General features: G+C 34.9%; 1 protein-coding gene and 1 pseudogene across 1 annotated transcript in view; one reads left to right on the top strand and one right to left on the bottom strand.

Moving 5' to 3' along the window:
* The window catches only part of LOC102473627 (G2/mitotic-specific cyclin-B1-like), an 86822-nt pseudogene extending 82082 nt beyond the window's left edge, over positions 1 to 4740 (top strand).
* LOC102484555 (mono-ADP ribosylhydrolase 2) overlaps positions 1 to 7833 on the bottom strand; it is a 1480331-nt gene that overhangs the window by 911627 nt on the left and 560871 nt on the right. The gene's annotated exons all lie outside the window — the stretch shown is intronic.

The following is a 7833-nucleotide window of genomic DNA, read 5'->3' on the forward strand; positions in this document are numbered from 1 at the left end:
AAAAGAGAGCAATGGAGAAGTCACTCCTGCTTCCTAACAGGCCTAGAAAAGACATCCACCACTTTTTCTCACATTTCATTGGTGAAAATTAGATGCAAGGCCCCACTTAGATGCAAGGGAAAACAATAAATGTAAAACAGGAAATGTATTCTGGCTGAGTAGCTGCTTCTTGGCAATAATTCTGTATCATTTATGGGAGCTCACATTTCAGTGAACTGCTAGATGTCTGTACCATTTATTTTAGTATTCTGAGACATTAAAGGTTTCTCTGTTCTGGGTCCTAAGACTCTCTCAATATAATGAGGCAAGAAACCTACTTTTAAGGCAGGAGTGACAGAAAAGCAAGAAGTCACTTTACTAGTAAGGCCAATGAGGAGAAGATCCCTTAAAGCATTTAGAAAAGTAGAAAGGCAATAAAAGTTGAGTTAGATTGGGAAGGCCTTGGATAAGAACAGCAGAAGAGTTAAAATGTAAATAGCATAGAATTTAGGGGAATTTTAAATTTTTTCAGAAAAAGGAGGGGAAAAATTTAAAAGCATCTCTTTATCATGCAAGAACTAGAATAATATTGTAATGACTTATAGAGGAACATTAAGAGTGAACTTTTTTGAGGTGCACAAGATACAACTAATCTATATGAGAAAGTCATAAAATGCTTGTTTTAATATCATTTCATTCAGATAGGAAGAATATAAACATAATAAATTAAACACACTCAAGTATCTAGTATTTAGTGAGTTTTCAATATAGTCAATTTCTGCAGTAATTATTTATCTGCAGTTTCTTTACTCTGCTTGAGAACTTCATTTTGAAGAAAATGAACCCCCACCTACAATTTGAAGATTTATTATGAACTTTAAAATATTTCATCAGTGCTTCAAGTACTTAGGAAATTTAACATAAGTATATTTCCTTTGCCTAATTTATTTAATTCATAAACTTTGTGTCTTGAAGAAAATATTGAGAGAGATTTAAAAAGAAAAATAGGCAAGGGTGCTGTAGGGTTTTTTTTTATTAACATAACTATTTAATTACTATATACAGTATTTAAATCCCATCAATTAGGACCTGTTTAAACTTTTGCCATGTATCTTTAAAGTTCTCTGTCAAAACAGGCATTTGCTCAGAGAATTTATGGTTTTGTATGGTAACTGAGAAGTCTCTAAGATGACTTTAAAGAAATAGAAAAAAGGGAATACCGATGCAAAGGAATGATGGTTCTCATTCATGTCAAATGATGAAAAGCTCACAGCCAACAAATAAGAGACCTCACAAGGACTCCACACAGCATTTATCACAACCTCACTCACCAGACTCAGACCCACTTCAAAACCTTCAAACTAAAAGGAACCCAACATGGGAAGCTTGCCAACACTTCTTCTTGCCAAGTTGGCAGAGCCCTGAAAGTCTGAATGAACTTCTCGATGTTTAAGATAAAAGTAAGCATTTGGAGCCTGTGAAGTCTCCCTGGGCAGAATAAGACCGCAGGTGAAATTCCGTCATCTGCTGTTATTTGTGCATGATGTCAAGTATGCAGATGGCACAGCTACTTAGGACACTTGCTACATGCGTAGTTTTGCTATGAAACTAAGATAGAAAAAAACTCTTAAAGTAAACAAGAGTTAGGGAAGGCGTTCCCCCTCAAAATTGACCTTTTCCAGCTTTGATCTTTTACCTCTGACTACTCTATAATGTGAGGCATGAGAGGACAAGAGCACCTCCTCTTAGGTCAAGTACATGTATGTTCATGAGAAAGACAAGACTAGAATTCCTGCCCACTGCTTTATCTGCTAGGAACAAGAATCCTGAGCTATTATCTAGTTTCTGAGCAATGAGGCCTCTTTCATAGGCCTCGGTTCATTTCTAAATGAGTAAGAAATTAGAATTCCTAATTGATTTTATTTCTCCCTCTCTTCACTCCTCCCTAACCATTATTTCTTTCATTTATTCATTCGAACATGGTCCTAATGCCTCCCACGTATTACAGCTTCTTCCTATCTCCCACCCACCCCCAAGCCTTCGTTATCCACACACTGCATCTTCTGATTCTCTGACAGTGGTGACTCTCCCACTCTAAGAATTCAATGCTCTCTCTCTTCTGATGACAGATGGGGAATGCTTCCACATGGACCAAGAAACAAAGGACAACTTGCTTGTTATGAACTTTTATAAATCATTCTCAAGGTTCCCTGTATGTTTGATCTTTTTAAAATATATGCTCCTTTTGGAAAAGAAAATCTGTCTGGCTTTCTCTATTTATTATCATAGATCAGGTGACTTCATGAATATCCTTGCCTCTACCCATGCATTTTAACTTCATTTTTGCCTTTTCAATCCCCCCTACTCTTGACCTCCCCAGGAATTCCTGCCAGCTAGAACAGACTTTCTATATCTTTCTGTCTCATTAACTCTCCATCTCATTTTAAATCCCACTAAAATTCTCATTTTCTTTTCCTCCAGACTATGCCTTAAATAATAAATAAGAAAAAAAAAAGAGATTAATTCTTTACTGCATTGTGTAATGTAGTGCTATGGAACAAGTCAGGTTAGAGGTTCTATGAACAGCCCCACATACAGTGAAATTTTATTGTACCTCATTATTGTCAGAGCATTGTGTTCTAGAGAAGATAATTAAATCAAGCATACAATAACATATACTGACAATGCAAAATCTAAATACAATTGGAGTCATTGCAGTTGTCCTTTTTCATTGGTCAAACTCTACAGACATAGTGTTTAAATATTTCAAGTATAACTAGAAATTAATTAGTTAAATTTTACGAGGTGAGATATCTTTCAGAATTTATTCATTAGACAAAAGAAATATTTCAGAGTATCTCAGATGAAGGCACCAAAAGCTATTTTCAGGACTAAAAATTCCTAAAACACCATAGATATTAGCTGGAATGGGAATATTCTTTCTTTTTTCTTTCTCAAAAGACCACATATATTTTTTCTTATTCAAAAAAACAATGCTAAACTTCAGCCTTAATCCTGTCATCTCTTGTCTTCATAACTATCAAACAGCTTCCTTGACAACCAAATGCCTAAGTGCTAAGAAAAAGCAGCTCTCTAACAAACAGTTAAGACCTGAGTTCGTTCATTCTGTCTCATCAAACATCTCAAAGGATAGGAGGAATAGAGCAATCATGTAGGTAAGTTTAAACTATTGATTTATTGGAAAACAAAGAAACCACCACCAAAAAAAAACCAAAAAACAAAAAACAAAAAAAACAAGCATTTGCCGATGTGCTCATCTGGAATTGGTATCAACTCACTGCCTTCACCTTTTCTTAGTACTTACATACTATCAGGTTACTAAAATCCTCTTTAACTTTAAAGTTCTCCATAGAAGTCATATAAAAACAACACACAATGAATAGGACAGAATTTTTAAAAATGAGTTCTGTTCATTTAAAACAAAACAAAACTAAACAAAACTTGAAAAGGACCCTACCTATAAAATAGGGGAACTGTATAGAATTTTTTGTGCCTCCTGAAAATAAAAATTCTATGACACAGACTGAGGTGTCAGATGAAGGAAGACAATGGGGTTATTCCATTTTTATGTCTCTTCTGCTTCCATCTCATCTTCTATGTCTCATCTTCTTCCATAAACATAATCCAATTACGAGTTCTCCTGAGGCAGGACATAACTCGCTCCAAAGCCATTACATCATTCCATCATTTTCATCACAATCTTGTACATGGTCCAAATTATTCTAATTTAATGACACTAACATATTCAGAGAGGAGAATTAAAAACTGACAATTTTTCCATCTCAAAATCCTTATGAGACAGGTAAAGTCACAAAAATAAACAAACGTCCTCTTTTCAGTTTGGTGACTAATGAAAAAAAGTATCAGATTTTCAAGCATATTGTCTTTTTATTAATCACAAAATTTTTATATTTGTATTTACCAAGGAATAGCACAATATATTCTGAGCACTCTAAAATATTTTACTTTTTAATGTAGTTTTCTATTGATATCAGACTTAAAGCTAAAGAGAAACTGCTTTTAATATGACCAGATATTTAGACCAAATGCAAATATTGAGCAAGTTCAAAAGGCCAGCATATATCTGGAAAACTGAAGCACCACTTTCTAAAGGCATCCATCTGTACCCTAAAATAGTCTTAAGTAATGTTTAAGTTAGAAATGGATTATTCCTAGTGTTTGTAAATACTTGAAATATTTTAACTATGTTTTGCCAATGAAATTTTTTTGTTTGCTTGTTTTAGAGAGATATTTGCTATAGGGCACTTGTGCTCACCAGAGAGACAGAGAGAGACAGAGAGACAGAAAGCAAGAAATTGCCCCCCACACACGGGGGATGGCTATGTTGCAGTCCATTCTCCTTCATTCTCCTCTTGGGATTTTTGGGGACACATGCATACTTGGCAGGTGTGAGTTAAAAGCCTCTGGGTCCGGGACTCAAACTGCGGTCGGCCATGTGGGAGTCCAGCAACATAACCATTACATCATCTGTTGGTCCTGCCACTAAAGACTTTTAAGAGGGAATATTAACATGTTAAATCTGAGACTGGCCTCCACTCTGCAGCAGAGCTCCAGTTACATATCCAGGCTCCTAACCAGCAAGGGACGACGTTGAGACAGGGGGCGCCACTACCCCGGTCCCAGCTCCAGCTCTCCCAAGCCCAGGACCCTCCCCCTAGAAAGACTGGCCTCTGCTCTGCAGCAGAGCTCCAGTTCCATCTCCAAACAATAAGACCATAGCTTTTGACAGAAAGTGGATGAATTTACTGCTGAGGAAGCAAGCCAGGCTATGAAGGAGAGACATTGTATGTCTCCACTTAATATATACCAAGTGTCCTCACTCTGACTGAAACTGAATGACTAAAGGATATAGAAACACAATAAATGGTTGTGAATACCAGATATAGGGTGGGAAGACGGTGGGTGAAGGAATAGAGTCTGAGGGAGGACATTAAGGAGAAAAATAGAGACATAGCTTTAATGGGACAAAGAAATGGAGTATTTTCTGTTAAAGATAACTTTATAGTATTATCAACTGGATTGGGGAGAAATGCACACATGTTGGAATATTCACTTTATAAGCTAAATAGTGTGATTAAATGTATAAAAGAACTTGAAATAAAATTTTAAAAAAGAAAAATATCCAGGTAAAATTTGTAATTTTAATATCTGAACATCTAAATTAAAAATAAAATTTAAATGTTAAAGGTCTAAACATCTAAACATAATTATGTTACCTTGAATTCATAGTATTAAACTACATGGACTAAAATACAGATAAACATATAACTGGTAGACAGTCTTCTGAATAAGAATCTGTTTACAGACTATTAAAATCAATATATTAATATTAAATAGTAATAATAGTTAATATTTGTTTAGCATTTATAATGTGCCAGAGAATATTCTAAGAATTTAACTTTTATTAACTTATTTACTTCTCACATAAGCCTGAGAGATAGAAAGTATTTCTAACCTCATCAAAAATGAAGAACTAAGACAGCTTAAGTAACTCACCCAATATAAATCAGTTGATAAGAAATGGACCTAGAGGTAAATCTAAGCAATTTGTGTTCAGAACCCACTCTTGGGGTCAGCAAGTGGCATGGCGATGAAGGTGCTGTATTCCCATGGCCGACCGTGGATCACATCCCAAACCTGGCAGCTTGAGAATCACATATGTGTGTGTGCATGTCCAACATCCCGGGAAGAGAAGGAAAGAGAAAGGACTGCGGCATAGCTTTCCCCATTGGACAGTCATTTCTTACTTTCCCACTCACTGTCTCCCTCTCTCTCCAGTGAACACATGCGTCCTATGGCAAAAAACCTTTAAAAAAAAAACACACTCTTTTAATGTAACAAAACACTCTATATAATGTATAGAGCATAATTATTGTTCATAACATAGTTACTCTTTCATGAAGAGTCTCTAAAATAGTGTAAGATTCTGATGTGCAGTAATCCCATTTTACTATTCTTTGTATATCCAGATGCTAGAAAATATCCAATACAAATTATTAAATAATGAATAAAAGGCATTATAACTGCTAACTAATTATGGATATAAATTATAGTTAATTAGTGTATTTTCCCAATTAAAATCTTTAAGTGGATTTAATGAATAAATAATGCAGTAACAACTTTAATGAAAACAAAACAAAGAAAGACAAGAAAAAATAGTTAGAAAAAGTTCTCTCCTCTAACTAATCAAGAATCTTTTATTTTTCCATAATAGCTTACAGTTATCATTTGTATAATATTATACATTTTATAGTGTTAACATATAATTCATAATATTTTCACATTTGACTATCTTTTGCTATCACTACACAGATATAGAATTTTTCTTTCTCTGAAAGTTATAAATTTGGACAGTTGTGTATGATTCCCTTGAGAAGAAATATGAAATTTATTTGAATAATCCTCTACTATTGGACACATAGGTTGTTTTTATTTGGTAGTTTTAAATATAATACTATAAGAAAAAAACATAGATTGATGGATAAATACATGGCTACAGAAACAAAAATGTTGACAGGACAAATATAGTAAAATGACAGTAGTAGTGGTAGGCGTCAGCAGGTGGTATGGTGGCTAAGGTGCTGGGCTCTCACATGAACAACTGTGAGTTGAGTTTCAGACCTGGTGGCTTGAAAAATCATGCCAGATAGGTGTGCTTGTGTGCCCAAAATCCTGAGAGGAGAAGGGAGGAAAGGGGAGTGGTTTCTCATTTTACTTGTCATCCTCCCCCTGGGGAGGGGTGGTTTTTCCACTTTCCTTCCCTTTGTATTTCTCTGTATCTCTGCATCTCTCTCCTCTTCAGTGAGTGCAAAACTTATAACAAAAACATAAAAAAGTCAGTGATAGAATCTCAGGGATGACTATATAGAAATTCAGCATAAAATTCTTTCAGCTGTTCTATGTGTTTGGATATTACCATAATAAAATGTTGAAAACAATGTTTTAATAAAGAAATATATTTATTTAATAAAACACCAACTTGAGGCCAGCAGACAGCATGATAGTTAAGGGTTCTGGACTCCCACATGGCAGATCACAGTTTGAGTCCTGGACCTGGCAGCTTGTTATCTCACTTTCTCCCCCTCCCCCCCTCTGTGTGTGTGTGTTTGTGTGTGTCCCTCTCTGATCAAACTAAAATAAATAAAGTTAGATAAAATAATTCTTTAATAAATACATATATATATACATACATAAAATGTCAACGTCACAAAGACAGGGATTTTTGTCTGCTTTGTTTATGGATATTTTGTTCATACCTAAAACAGTGCCTGAAACATGGAGGTGCTAGCCTCATAATTTTTTGTTAAAACATGAACACTTTTTGAATATTATGTCTCATCTGTAGAAATAAGAATACTTCTCTTCCCCCAGGTTTATTGCTGCCATTTATTGTGGGTTGTGGTTGTTTAGTGATTTTTTTTTTTAAAAAAAGCTTTTGATGAAGACTTTATTCTTTGTCTTCTGTCATCACTACAGTTTCTGCTTCATTAGCTTAGTGATTTGATAAAAATTTCCTGAAATGCCTAAAGTTCCTCTACCCCGCCCAAGAAAAAGAAGAAAATAAAAAAATATTCTATTTTTTCAGATTGGATCTGTGTTGAAGCATTTCCCAGCATTTATCTAGCCTATTTATAACTCTGCCTTAGTCTTCATTTCCTGCTTTCTCTGAGCCTAAAATGAGACAGCCATAGGTAGAAGTTCAGAGTCTTTTTAGAACTTTTCAGAATGTTCATCAAGCCTTGGTCTATTGGTCTTATAAGTTCCCAGGCAGATGTGAGAGCCTTTCAAAGCACTTGTCCTGCCAAGTATCTC

The sequence above is a fragment of the Tupaia chinensis genome, unplaced genomic scaffold, assembly GCF_000334495.1.
Source record: "Tupaia chinensis unplaced genomic scaffold, TupChi_1.0 Scaffold000101_1, whole genome shotgun sequence".
NCBI lineage: Eukaryota > Metazoa > Chordata > Mammalia > Scandentia > Tupaiidae > Tupaia > Tupaia belangeri.